The sequence below is a fragment of the Muscardinus avellanarius genome (assembly GCF_963383645.1).
Source record: "Muscardinus avellanarius genome assembly, chromosome: 8".
NCBI lineage: Eukaryota > Metazoa > Chordata > Mammalia > Rodentia > Gliridae > Muscardinus > Muscardinus avellanarius.
The window spans coordinates 39,712,745-39,727,554 of NC_137794.1; positions in this window are offsets into that span (position 1 = coordinate 39,712,745).

A 14,810-nucleotide genomic window follows, 5' to 3' on the forward strand; every position below is an offset into this window, starting at 1 on the left:
AAATGATAATCTCACATAACAGTTTCATTTGTCTGATACCAATCTTTTGATAACTTAAAGATAACATTTCAATATTTCTTTTTGCTCTCTTTCTTACCAGAGAATATATATATATTTTTAGGTTAAACTATCATGTATTTATATATTTATTTTTCAAAAAAAATCTATCCTAATATGTAATATGGACTCTAGATACCCAAAACAATCTCAAAAAAGAACAAAGCTAGAAGATATATATTTTCTGATTTCAAACCATATAAAGCTACAATAATAGAAACAGTGTAGTACTGTTCTAAAGGCAGATATATAAATCATTGGAGTTAAATAAAAGCCTAGAGATAAATTCTTCCATATATTTTCAAGTTATTTTTGACAAGGTTTCCACGAACATTTGGTGGAGGAAATAATAATCTTTTAACTAAATATTGTTGAAAAATAATAATTACATGAAAAAGAATAAAACTGGACCCTCACCTAATCCCATATACAAGTATTAACTCAAAATAGATAAAAGACCTAAATATAAATCTTAAGACTATAAACTTTTAGAGGAAAATCTGGGTCATAAAACCTCACAACATTGAAATTGGCAGTGAGTTCTTGGATATGATTTCAATGGCACAGGCAACAGAAGAGTATACAAACTCCCTAAAAAATAAAAAAAATGTATATCCAGAGACAATGTAAACAGAGTTAAAAGTTACTGATAGAATGGGATAAAATATTTCCAAATGCTATATCTGAAGGTATATTAATATTCCAACTAGAAATCCTAAAAATTAACAACATTCAAAGCAAACAATACCATTTAGAGATAGGTAAAAGACTAACATAAATAATGAATCTCCACAGATAACCAATCTTAGTTGTCTGTTGGATGGAAACTCTTGTTTCTCTGGTTCTGGTGTGTGTTACCTATTTCTTCTTTGTAGTTAATCTCTTTGAGTATTTTCTCTAGCGCTGGTTTTGAAGACATAAATTTCTTCAGTTTCTGTTTGTCATGGAAGCTTCGTATTTCTCCATCTAATTTGATAGAAAGTTTTGCTGGGTAGGAAATTTTTGGCTGGAAGTTGTTTTCTTTCAGAAATGGGAATATGTTACTCCAAGCCCTTCTGGCTCTCATGACTTGGTTTGGGAAGTCTGGAGTGATTCTAATTGGTTTGCCTCTGAATGTCACTTGGCCCTTTGTTTTTGTTGCCTTTAAGATTCTCTGCTTGGCTTCCACATTGGTCATTTTGACAATTATGTGGCGTGGGGATCCTCTTCTCCGATCCTGTCTAAAGGTAGTTCTATAAGTTTCCCGGACCTGTGTATTGACCTCTTGCTCTATGTTTAGGAAATTTTCTGCTATTACTTCCATGAAGAGATTGTTGATCCCTTTGGTTTCACCTTCTTTTCTCTCCTCTATTCCAATTATTCTTAGGTTAGCTCTCTTAAAATGGACCCATATTTCTTCAATGTCAGATTCTTGCTGTCGGATTTTTTTTCTAGATTAGAAACTATGCGTTCATTTTTGGATTGATCATCTTCTAAGAGCGAGATTCTATTCTCCACGTGGTCTAATCGGTTGTTTGTACGTTGAATTGAGGCCTTTACTTCATTAATTGCATCCTTTATATCTTTTTGGCTCTCTCTGAATTCTTTTCGAAACACCTCTATTATTTCTACAGTTATTTTCCTGATTTGATCTTCTAGAAATCTCTGAATTTCTGTTTTATCGGGTTCTGATGTTGTGGGGTTGTGGGCATTAATTGCTCCAGTGTTATTCCTCTTTCCCATGATTTCAGAAGTTTGTGCTTTCTCTGGGTTCTTCCCTTGGGTCACTATGACTTCAGTTAAGGTGCTCTGGATCTCGAGTCTGTGGTATCTCAGTCACCACTACTCCTTTACTGGGTTGTATCACAGAGTCTCAGACCCAGGGAGTCGATAGAGGCTGCTTTAGACTATGGGGGCGGTGCCAGGTTGGGCGTTCTCCTATGGTGTGATATCTCTGCCACCACCACTCCCCCACTGGGTCAAGTCCCTGGGAGTGCAGTACTGGGATTTCTCCTCTGGGGCCCGCAATTTGACTCACTGTTGTTGAGTGCAGTGAGCTGATGGAGCTGTAGTGGACTCAGTGAATTCGCTGCTGCTGCCGCCGGTGGCAATATGGCACCGCTGCCACGCCCTCGACCATGAGGCTGGGGTATTCTCTGGTTTTGAGCTCTGCTCTGAGTCCCTCAGCTCGCTGTCCGCCGCTTCTCTCTGGAGCCTGGTGGGCTGTTGAGTGCGTTGGTCTGTAGCCGTAGCTGTCCGGTGAACTCACCACTGCCGCCGGCAGTAAGGCACTGCTGCCGCGTCCTTGGGCTTGAGACTGGCATATCTCCTCTGTGGCTCTGAGCTCTGTTCTGAGTACCCCTCCTCTCTGGAGCCTGATGATTTTTTTGTTTCTCTGGTGATGGTGTTTTCTGGCTATGAAAGGCACTGATTTTGTGGTAATGGAGATTGGTTGTTAGCGGAGCTCTTAAGCCCCGCTTTTCTCGGTCACCATTTCCCCCTGTATCTTTGATGCTATTTTCAATGGCATTATTTTAATTATTCAAATTTCTTTTTTCCTTAGTGAGCAATTTATATTCATATATTGATTTTGTATACTGTAACCTACCTAAGCTCACTTAGTTCTAGTAGATGTTTGTAGGCATTATCAAATTTTCTGCAAACACAGCTATGTAATCTTCAAATGAAGACAGTTTTACTATTTCTTTTCTAAGATGATTTTTGTATCTTTTTCTTGGCTTATCACATTGACTACAACCTTTTCTACAATGGTAAATAGGAGACATCCTTTCCTTCTTCCTGATCTTAAAGAAGACATTTAGTGGTAACACATTATAGAATTTTCATAGACATCCTTTACCTAGTTGAGAAAGCTACTTTCTATCTATAGTTTGATGAAATCATTATTTTTTTTCACTACTCGAATAGTATTTCCTTTATTTTTATTTTTGTGGCAATTATTTATTATTATTATTATTTTTGTAATCATACATCACTTTGGAATACAAGACTTGAGAGGATATACAAGCACATATCATCCAATAGCCCTCATCCAATCGCCATCCCATTCCCTCCTCCTCCCTCGATCCCATGCTTAATTGGTGATTATCTTTGATATAATTGTTTACGCACCTCATGAGTTTTAAAGAGATTCCATCCTTCCCCATCCCCTCCTCTCTGATTGGTCACCTTAATTGCTTCTCAATAGGGCGCTTTCTACTACTCGACCTCCTCCTGTTACCCCTTTCTTCCTTGTTCTTGCTAATAAGGGAAGCATCTGGATTTTATTTTCTGTGCTATTTCTCTGTGCATGCTGCATTGCAAGTTCCGATTCTACTCTTGACAGCCCCAGTAGTGGCCTGGCCATCCGGAGGACTTTGATCCCTACCTTGCTGGCTCCAGCACTGGCCTTGCCTCATGGGAGGCCCGATTCTGGCCTTGCTGGCCCCCGCACCGAACTAACCCCTCGGCTGGCTCCTCTCCTGGCCTCAGAGGCCCCACTACCATCCTTGCCTCATGGAAGGCTCCAATCCCGACCTCGTTGTCCCCAGCACTGACCTCACCCCTCAGCAGGCTCCATTCCCGGCCTCTGAGGCCCCAGCACCGGCCATACCTCAAGGCAGGTTCCGATCCCGGCCTCGCTGGCCCCAGCACCGGCCTAACCCCTCAGCAGACTCTTATTTAGGCCTCAGAGGCCTCAGCACCAGCCTTGTCTCACAGCAGGCTCCGATTCCAGCCTCGTTGGCCCCAGCACTGGCCTAACGCCTCAGGAGGCTCCAATCCCAGCCTCAGAGGCCACAGCACCAGCCTTGTCTCACAGCAGGCTTGAGATCCCGGCCTTGCTGGCCCCAGCACTGGCCCAAACCCTCGGCAGGCTCCAATCCCAGCCTTGGAGGCTCCAACACCGGCCTTGCCTCACAGCAGGCTCTGATCCCAGCCTTGCTGACCCTGGGACCAGCCTAACCCCCCAATAGGCTCTGATCCTGGCCTTGGAGGCCTCAGTAGTGGCTTTGACTCACAGCAGGCTCCGATCCTGGCCTTGCTGGCCCCGGCACTGGCCTCACACCTCAGCACACTCCGATCCGAGCACCTTCTTCACCCAGAAGGTTGTCCCACGTTCCCAAGGGTGCAGGGTGGTAGTATTCTGTCTCTGAGGTAATTTCTTCAAAAGTTCCAGGTATATTATGTCAGATCTCTGCCTCCCCTGAGTACTTGCTGTTGCTGCCAATGCGACTGCCTCCACCATTTCAAATCTTTCCCAAGCTCTTTTCACATACCACATAATGTCCAGTGTTCCTAAGCATGCGCGACAGTAGCATTCGACCTTTGGGGTAATTTCTTCAGAGGATCAGGATGGGTTAGATCAGATATCTGCCTCTCCCAAATTCAAGTCTCCACCACCATCTTGGCCACTGCTGCCACCACCACCTTCCTCTTAGGTCTCTGCTAGACTCTCTCCTTACAGGTGATATCCAGGATTCTTAATGATGTAGAGAAGCAACAGTTGTCCTTTGTGGGGAATTTTTCCAAAAGTTCCAGTTCAGATGGATATGTTTTGTCTGCATCTCCAATATTCTAGCTGCTGCCAGGGCCATCTTAACCCCTCTCAAAAATTTTTCTATTTTCATTTCCCCCTTTAAGAAAAAAAAAAATAAGAGAAGAGAGTATGTGTGGTTTGGAGAGGATGTGGGATCAGGCACTAGGTAGCGATGAAAATTTTTTTTTTCTTTCTGGGTGTGGGGGGGCGCCTAAGGGTGCCCCGCCCACACCTGCCCACCCTCCCGGGGTCGGGGCCATGGGGCCTGGACCTCCGGGGCATTCCGGGTGGGGGTGTCACCTAAGAGAGCCCTGCCCATGCCTGCCCACCCACCCGGGTCGGGGCCATGCAGCCTGGACCTCTGGAGCCTCAAAAGCATTATTTAAAAAAAACACAAATTAGCCAGGCGTGGTGGCGCACGCTTGTAATCCCCGCGCTTGGGAGGCAGAGACAGGAGGATCGCGCAGGTTCGAAGCCAGCCACGCGCGCTGGTTTAGGAGACCCTGTTTCTAAATAAAAATATAAAAATAGGTCTGGGAGTGTAGCCCAGAGGTAGAAGGGCTTCCAGGAACCCCAGTACCACCACAAAAATAAATAAATAAATAAATAAAAATAAAAATAAAAATAAATAAAAAAACACAAATTAATGTTAGATTTTTCCTAATATTTCTATGTCTATTGAAATGATCATATAGTTTTTCTTCTTTAGTTTGTAGATATCATGGATTACATTGATTGATTTTGAATGTTAAACTTATTTTGCATTCTTGGGATAAACTGCACTTGGTCTGAAAGTATATTCATCCACTTGGATCCAAGGGAGATTGGTTCCAGGACTCTCCATGAATACCAAAATCTTCAGATGCTCAAGACTCTTCTATATAATGCTGTAGCATTTGCATATAACCTATGCATATCCTCCCATATACTTCAAATCATCTCTCGATTACTTATAATAGCTAACACAATGTAAATGCTTTGTAAATAGCTTTATACTACAGTGTTTAGGGAATAATTATAAGGAAAAAAGTCTGTACATATTCAGTACAGATGTACTGAATATTTTTTCCTCAAACTTTTTTATCTCTGGTTGGTTGAATTCAGATGTGGAACTCATGGGTATGAGAGGTGATTATATAAACTTTTAAAATATTGGTGGATTCTATATGCTAAGATTTTAAAATAGCTTTCTATATGTTCATGAAGAATATTGATTTGTAATTTTCCATCTTTATGAAGTTTTGCAAGGTAATGTTGGCTTCACAGAATGAGTTAGGAAGTTTTCTCCTCTCAAGCTTCATGAGAGTTTGTGTAGAATTGGAATTAATTCTTGATGAAGTGTTTGGTGAAATTTAATAATAAAATAATCTGGGTCTAGAGTCTCCATTGTGGAACTTTTTAAACTGCAAAGTCAAATTTTAAAATAGATATTGAAGTTGTTAAGATATCTCTTTCTTCTTTTTAAAAATTATTGATGCATTATAATTATACATGATACTGAGATTATTAGTGATATAATAAATTACATATGTACCATTATTTGGTCTGTTGGCTTCCCAGTGTCTTCCCTTTCCCTTCTTTTTCCCTCCCTGTGTATGATAGAGAGATTCATAGTGATATATTCATCTATGCATAAGACATTATTTTGTCTCTTTACTTCCCTGCACCCCCATTTCCCTTCCCTCCTCCTTTTCTTAGTTCCCTTCCCCTATTCTATTGGTCTTATTCCTAATTTACAGTATGACCCTTTTTTTTTCTTTTTTCTTTATAGTTTTTGCATATGAGAGAGAATCTGCAGCCCTTGCTGATCTCACGTAGTATGATATTCTCCAGTTATATCCATTTTCTGGCAAAGGACAGGAGTTTCCTTCTTCCTGGCTGAGTAAGTTCCATTGTGTATACATACCACATTTCCTTTATTCATTCATCCTGTTGATGGGCATCTAGGCTAGTCCCATGACTTAGCTATTATGAGCTGTGCTGCTATAAACATGAGTATGCATGTATCACTGCAGTAACAAAAATTTCAATTCTTTTGGAAAGATTCTGAAGAATGATATAACTGGTTCATATCATGATTCTGTTTCTGGTTGAGCAAACTCCATAGTGGTTGTACTGAATTACAAGCCCACCAACAATGCATAAAAAATATCTTTTTTATCCCACATCCTGGACAACATTTATTATTCTTTGTATTTTTCTTTCCTTAAGGTATCTTAATTTGGTTTTGATATCAGGTAATACTGGCTCCATAGAATGAGTTTGGGAATATTCCATCCTTTTATAATTTATGGAATAATTCGGGAAGCATTGGCATTATTTCTTTGAAAGTCTGATAGAATCTATCTGGTCCTGGGCTTTTCTTTGTTGGAAGGTTTTTAATTACTGCTTCAATCTCTTTGTTATTGGTCTGTTTAGGTTTACTATATACTTTTGGTTCAATTTTCATAAGTCATATGTGTCTAGAAATTTGTTAATTTCTTTTAGATGGTTCAGTTTTTTTGTTGTTGTTTGTTTGTTTGTTTGTTTGTTTGTTTTTGCGGGTCTGGGGATGGAACCCAGAGGCATTTGACCTCCAAGCTACATTCCCTGCCCTATTTTTTATTCCTTATTTTTTGAAACAGGGTCTCACTAAATTGCAGAGAGCCTCACTAAGTAGCTGAGGCTGTCAGCGAACCGCGATCCTCCAGTCTCAGCCTCCTGAATGCTGGGATTACAACTGTGTGCCACCACACCTGGCTAGATGGTTTACTTTTTTAAAACTTAAGATTTTTTTTGTAGTACTGAGAATTAAACTCTGACTTATACCGCCAGCCCTATTTTTATTTCTATTTTGAAACAGGGTCCCACTAGATTAATGAGAGTCTTACTACTTCCTAAGGCTATACTCAAACTTGAAATCCTCCTGTCTTTACGCGAGAACGTAAGTTTTCAAAACAGTTCCCAATGATCCTCTCAATTTCTAAGCTGTCTATGATGATATCTCCTTTTTTATCTCTAATTTTACTAATTTGGGTCTTCTCTCCCATATATATATATAGTGTGTGTGTGTGTGTGTGTGTGTGTGTGTGTGTGTGTGTGGTACCGGGGTTCCTGGAAACCCTTGTACCTCTGGGATACACTCCCAGACCTATTTTTATACTTTTTTAAAATTTGGAAACAGGGTCTCTTAAGCTGGCTTCAAACCTGCACAATCCTCCTGTCTCTGCCTCCCAAGCCCTAGAATTACAAGCATGTGCCACCACGCCCAGCTTGTTTATATTTTAAAAAAACCAACTGCAAATTGCATTAATTCTTTGTATTATTTTTTTTGTATTATTTTTATACTATATTTAACTAATTTCAACCTGGTCTTAATTTTTCCTACCTTCTATGAGCTTCTGATTTTATTCCTTTTTTTTAGGGTTTTGAGATGCATTTGGTTGTGAATTTGGAATCTTTATTTTTCTTTAATGTGGATAGTCAATGCTATAAACTAGCCTCTCAAAAATATCCTCATAGTGTCCTAAAGATTTTGGTAAATAAGGTGTATTTGTATTTTAATTTTTTAATTTTTTTTTTTTTTTTTTTTTTTGCGGTCCTGGGGATGGAATCTAGGGCCATTCTACATCCCAGCTACATTCCCAGCCCTATTTTTTATTCTTTATTTTGAAACAGGGTCTCACTGACTTGCAGAGGGCCTCACTAAGTAGCTGAGGCTGTCCCCAAACTGTGATCCTCCAATCTCAGCCTCCCAAATGCTGGAATTACAAACATGCGCTACAACACCTGGCTTGTATTTTAATTTGATTCTAAAAATTTTCTAATTTCTTCCCTTATTTCTTCTTTGATTCAATCTTTATTCAAACAGTATTAGTGCTGAGTGTGTGTCACACACTTGTAATTCCAGTACTTGGGCAACTGAGACAGGAGGATCTCAGGTTTGTAGCCAGCCTCTGCAACTTAATGAGATCCTCTTTCAAAATAAAGAATAAAAGTAGGGCTGGGTGTGTAGCTCAAAGGTAGAATGACCCTGGGTTCACTGAGCGTGGTGGCACTCGCTTGTAATTCCCCGAGCTTGGGAGGCGGAGACCGGAAGATCATGCAGGTTCAAAGCCAGCCTCTCTGGTTTAAGAGACCCTTTTTTCAAAATAAAATATAAAAAATAGGTCTGGGAGTGTAGGCCGGAGGTAGAAGGGTAGAAGGGTTCCATCCCTAGTACCACCCCCCAAAAAAGAAAGAAAGAAAAAGAAAGAAAGAAAGAAAGAAAGAAAGAAAGAAAGAAAGAAAGAAAGAAAGAAAGAAAGAAAGAAAAAGAATGACCCTTGGTTCAATCTCAAGTATGGCAAAAAAAAAAATATATGTATTAGTAAATTTCTCTGTATTTATGAAACTCCTATGGTTCTTCTTGCTTTCTTGCTGTTTTTCTGTTGTCTTTATTTCATTATGCTCTGAAAAGATGCATAATGTCAGGGGTTTTTGTATTTGCTAATACTTGCTTTGGGCCTGGAATGGTCTATTTTGGAGAAGGTTCCATGACCATCTGAGAAGAATGTGAATCTGCCTGTTCTATAGATGTCTATTAGTTCGATTTGGTTTGTAGTATTATAGTATTCACAATAAAGAAATATATAGACAAGGAGAAGGGAGAAAAGAAAGCAGAAATAGAAAGAGGAGGACGAAAACAAGTTTTATTCTTAAGATTCATATGATATAATTATCTTGATTTGATATCCTATATGTGATATATTGTGATATGTTGTATTATTTTTGGAAGTCATTTCCTCTTAGATATTTCCAAAATTCTTGTCTACTTAGAAATGAATGCATCACCTTGAACCTCACTATAATATATAATTATAATGCACAATAATAGTGTGAAAATAAAAATAAATAATAAATAAAATTCTATTATTCAATATTTATAAAAATGAAAAGAAAAAGATACAGCACAATTTACAATAACCAAATAGCCATGAAATCAGATTAGATATACATTAACAGGTGTGTGTGTGTGTGTGTGTGTGTGTGTGTGTGTGTGTGTGTAATTTATTATTGCCATTACCAATTGTGTGTCTACTGCTTATTATGAAGTTAGACAAATGGAAATACACCCATAAACTGTAGAAAGGTCAAATAAAAGATCGTATAGAACTATCTTTACAAGGGCTTCCTTTCACAAGAAACTAGAAAACAGAGTTTGATCTGTAAGTGTCATTAATAATCCCAATCTCTTCCCAATTTAAGAAAACAAGTAAAACACGCTTTCTTGATCACATGAAACATTAAGCACAAAGTGAAAGTGGCTTGGACATAGATCTGGCTTAAAGGCAATTACTGTAACATTGTAAAATAAAGAAGTAGAAAAACCTAAAATTGACAAATTTCATACGTATTTTCTTACATCAAATACAGTAATCTATTCTTTTTTTTTGGGGGGGGGGCTGGGGATGGAACCCAGGGGCATTCGACCTCTGAGCTACACCCCTTGCAAAATTTTTTATTCTTGATTTTGGAACAGGGTCTCACCGAGTTGCAGAGGCCCTCACTATTTAGCTGAGGCTGTTCACAAACTGCCATCTTCCGGTCTCCACCTCCTGAATGCTGGGATTACAAGCGTGCACCACCATGCCCAGCCATAAATCTATTCTTGAAGAAATATGATTAGGATATACAAATAATTTGTGGTAGTAAAACAATTTGAAATAGGGTCTTTCTTTTAGGAGTGCAGATGTTCTGACTCAGAAATGAAACTAAGCCTTGAGCAAGATATCTGAGCTAATTCTTTCCTTACTGTAGTCCCTATCTATATCTATGGGCACTGAAATTATGAAGGATCACTTCTCATCAGGGAAACTTAAAACAGTATTGCCTAAATCGTGTGTGTGTGTGTGTGTGTGTGTGTGTGTGTGTGTGTGTGTGTGTATTTACTAGGAATTACACCCAGGGGATTTCTACCTCTGAGATACACACTCAGTCCTATTTTCTTTTTATTTTGGAACAGTCTAAGTTGCTGAGGGGCTGGCTAAACTGCTGAAGTTAGTATTAAACCTGTGATCTTCCTGTCTCAGTCTCCCAAGAACTGAGATTACAGGTTGCACTACCATGCCTGGTTCCTAAATCCATTTAAAGTACTTAAAAGTGGTACTTAAAATGCTTCATGAAGTGATGGGTTGCCCATGGCAGAGATTTTCCCACCATTCCTAGAGAAACAGGTAGCCTTAGCATCATCCAGGAGACTCATGACCTAGGTTGAGGCTTGTGGCAAAAGGGTATTCAAAGCAATCACTCTAAAAGCTTTTTAATCCTACACTTTCCAATTTCTCATAATTTTTTAAACTCACAGATTCCTCTTAGTGTTTTTAACACAAAAAGCATCTGGCATTAACTATGAGTAGGATGAAACTCACAGATATTATGTTTAGTTAAAAAAAAAAAAAGACAGACCCCCCCCCCCCGCCAAATGCCTTCTGGATAATTCCACTTATGTGAAGTTCGAAACCAGGCAAAACTAATGTATAATAGTAATCAGAACGTGGTTTTAGCTGGGCATGTTGATGCACTCCTGTAATCTCAGTACTTGGGAGACTGAGGCAAGAGAATCACAGATTTGAGCCTAACCTTAGCTCAAGCTTGGCAAGACCCTCAGAAACTTAGAACCTGTTTTAAAATAAAAAGTAAAATAGGACTGGAGTGTAGCTTGAAGGTAGAAAACCGCCTGGGTACAATTCCCAAATTATATATAGTGGTTGCTGGAGGTGAGGTAGGATGTGAGTGAGAGGGGCCATAGGGGCATTTTCTAGGGCGATGAGAATGTTTTATTATCATCTTGTTTGGACTGTTGGTTACACAGGTGAATACAATTGTTGTCTTCACATCTGAAATAAATCTTGCACATTTTATTATATGTAAATAATGCGTATTTTTTTTAAATACAATCATGCTCAGCCGGGCATGGTGGTGCATACTTGTAATCCCAGCATTTGGGAGGCTAAGACTGGAGGATCGCATTTCGTGGACAGCCTCAGCTACTTAGTGAGGCCCTCTGCAACTCAGTGAGACCCGGTCTCGAAATAAAGAATAAAAAATAGGGCAGGGTGTGTAGCTCGGAGGTCGAATGCCCCCGAGTTCCAATCCCACACCCGCAAAAAAAATAAAATTAAATTAAATTTAAAAAATAAAAATAAAACAATCATGCTCATAAAAATTAACCAGTCTTATAATGTCCTACAAATATTTTATCTCATGTTTGAATATACAGAGTATACTGGATCAATGTTTTAAAAGTCATATTAGATAAATATCTATTTTTTAATTCTAAGAAGTTATATAGAAAGGTTATTGTTTTCTTACCCACAATCTTATTTCCAGAATCTAGTAACAAGCCAAATGCCATATTCTCTTTAAGGTATTCCATAAATGCTCACTACCCATTGGCATATTGTAAATACAAAAAAAAAGAAGAGCTTATCTTTCATCGTGCAGTCTTTATATCAGCTTATCCAGAGAGAAACTGATTCTTAGGCTGCGAGAAACACTTTATTGCTCCTGTGCATATTGCTCCTGTGCATAGGCTTAAGCAAAATACTGGTCCCTATCTCATGTGTTAGTTAGTAAGCCTTGTTTCTTTGTAACAAAATGAGGAAAAACAACTTAGAGGAGAACATGTTTCTTTTGGCTCATGGTTTCAGTCCATGGCTGGCTGGTTCCATCGATCTGGGCCTGTGTTGAGCAGTGTGGCAGAGGGGGTATGGTGGAGCAGAAGATGTGCTCACCAGAGAGAGATAGAAAGAAAAAGGAAGGAAGGGAAGAAAGAAAAAAGAAAGGAAGGAAAAAGGAAGAAGGAAAGAAAGGAAAGAATGAGGAAAGAAAGAGAAAGAGAAAGAAAGGAAGGGAGGGAGGGAGGGAGGAAGGAAGGAAGGAAGGAAGGAAGGAAGGAAGGAAGGAAGGAAGGAAGGAAAGAAGGCAGGCAGGCAGGCAGGCAGGCAGGCAGGCAGGCAGGCAAGACAAAGTTCCCAAGGACATGCCCTAAGACCCACTCCCTCCACCTACCTCCTACACTTTCTTCCACCTCTCACTAACCAGTTTGGCTGTTAGAGGCTTAGTCTGACGATGCGCTCAGAGCCCTCATGACCCAGGCACTGAGCTCAAGTCCCCTCATGAACACTGCTGCACTGGGGAATAAGCCTTCAACACATGAGTCTTTGGGGAAGATTCTAGATCTAAACCATACCACCCGATATGCCCGGTGTTGACCTGGGCCAAAGAATTTTTTTGTAATGGGAATTTATGTAGCTAGAAAAGGAGAGCACCAGCCAAAGAGAAACAGGCAGTGGGTTGATGTGACAGTATTTTCAGGCACTTAATTCAGAATGTGCACTTGCTCCCTCTGAAATCGAGAGGTATAGAAAACGTTTCCCAGTGCTGAGCCGATGAAATATAATTCTGTACAGCTCAGAGGGGAGAACGACAGGGTACACTCACAATATCTGCACTTCCTCTGTGGCCGCGGCCAATCTAGGAACCGGGTGTCAAAATAAAAATGGCGAAACTCTAGTGTGCATTGTGGTAGAGGAAAACCATTAACATGAAGCAGTTGTGGCTGAATCGAAGATAATTATAGGGAAATGGACCAGCAGGGGCCACGCATGTGGACAACACATATATGACATCCAAGCGTGGGGCAATGGAATGTGAAGATACACGTTAAGGCAGGCAGGTGATTTGCTTTTAACTTTACCCTAGGTTTTGATGGACGAGTTGGTCGTTGACACATTGACACCAGGCTAATAACACAGCTCACATCTGAAGATTATTTGTGACTATGCATAATTCATTTCGTGGCATGAAATTCATTCTTCTTGCCTCAATTATTTTCTTATCCTTACAATATGCCTTGAACTAATATAATTACTGTAACTACTGTCAAGAGGATTACCTCTGTTTGTAGAAATTGTCATTTACAATCTTGGAGCCCCAGGTAAGAATCCCTTCAAAGAAAATATAGGCTGGAACCAGGCAATATGTTTGTTTGGTATGTTCTTGGCTCTCTGACCGCAGGCATAAAGATCCTGAAGGGTGAGTTCATAAATATTTTCACCAGCAGGGTTGTGATCGCTTTTATATTCTTATCTTGGCTCTTAGCTAAAATAAACGTAGTTCATAAATGCATGATGGTCATTTCCCTCACTGTTTAACACCTAATGTTGTTTCACTGAAATGCGCCTCTGTAAATGACTTTATATTAGCCATTAAATATATGTAAAAACATGTACACTGCTGCCTGTCATCCCGAATAAAGGCTGTCTTGAGTGACTCGGGATAAGCAGTGTAAACAGGATGGCATATAAAGTGTGAGACAATAGACAGAGGACAAAGTGTATATGAAGGTTAACTGATTAATAAAACATGGCTGGCCCTGATTTCGTTTATAAGAAACTTCAGACATTTATCAACATCTGTCTGAACCTGGTTCCAGCCCCTTGGACCCTGTTGTGGATGGCTGATTAATAAAAGATGATGCTTAGGAAGGAAGCTTAGATCTTTGTAAGCAATGACAAAGGACAAGGCAGAGCTGAATCTGCATATGAAAGGAAATCGCAAAAGTAAACGAGTTTACCACCGTATGCCTGGCTGCCACTTCCCTATAACATTTCATCTCACTCCCATTGGCTCAAGTCTGGCAAAATAAGAAAGAATTTCAAAAATTAAGTGTGGAATTAATTTACAAGACAGATTGGAGGGTTTCGGTGTGTGTGTGTTTTTTTTAGACTCTGAAATATAATCCAGTTCCCTCGTGGCTTCCTTCTCTCAGTGTTCTTAACTTTGCAGCTTTCTATGTTTGTTTTTCATTTGTATCCTTGATCTTTTAGTCTTTCCTTTCCTCTTGGCTAGAATAAAGCACATGTTTTGAACAAGTGCCTCCCTCTGCCAACAGATAGACTGTGGCCCATTGAGCATTGCCCTCAGGAAAAGCCAGCGCCCCAGGCGCCCCGGGCCCCCCCTTAGGAGCCGCGTCCCTTTGACCCCTCTGCCTAACACATCTAAATCCTGTGCCTCGCTTTGGGACTTTGCACTCAGCGTGCATGGCCAAGGACTTGGAGGTAACACTGAGCAGTAAATACACGGAAGCCTCTAATAAGCATCCCTGCCAAAGCGTCCCGTTATCTCCTAGATGCCCAAGAAAAACCACCACACAATGAACAGGAGAAAAGGATCCTAATCTCAGGAGGCAGTGGCATGGACTAGGGAAGAAATT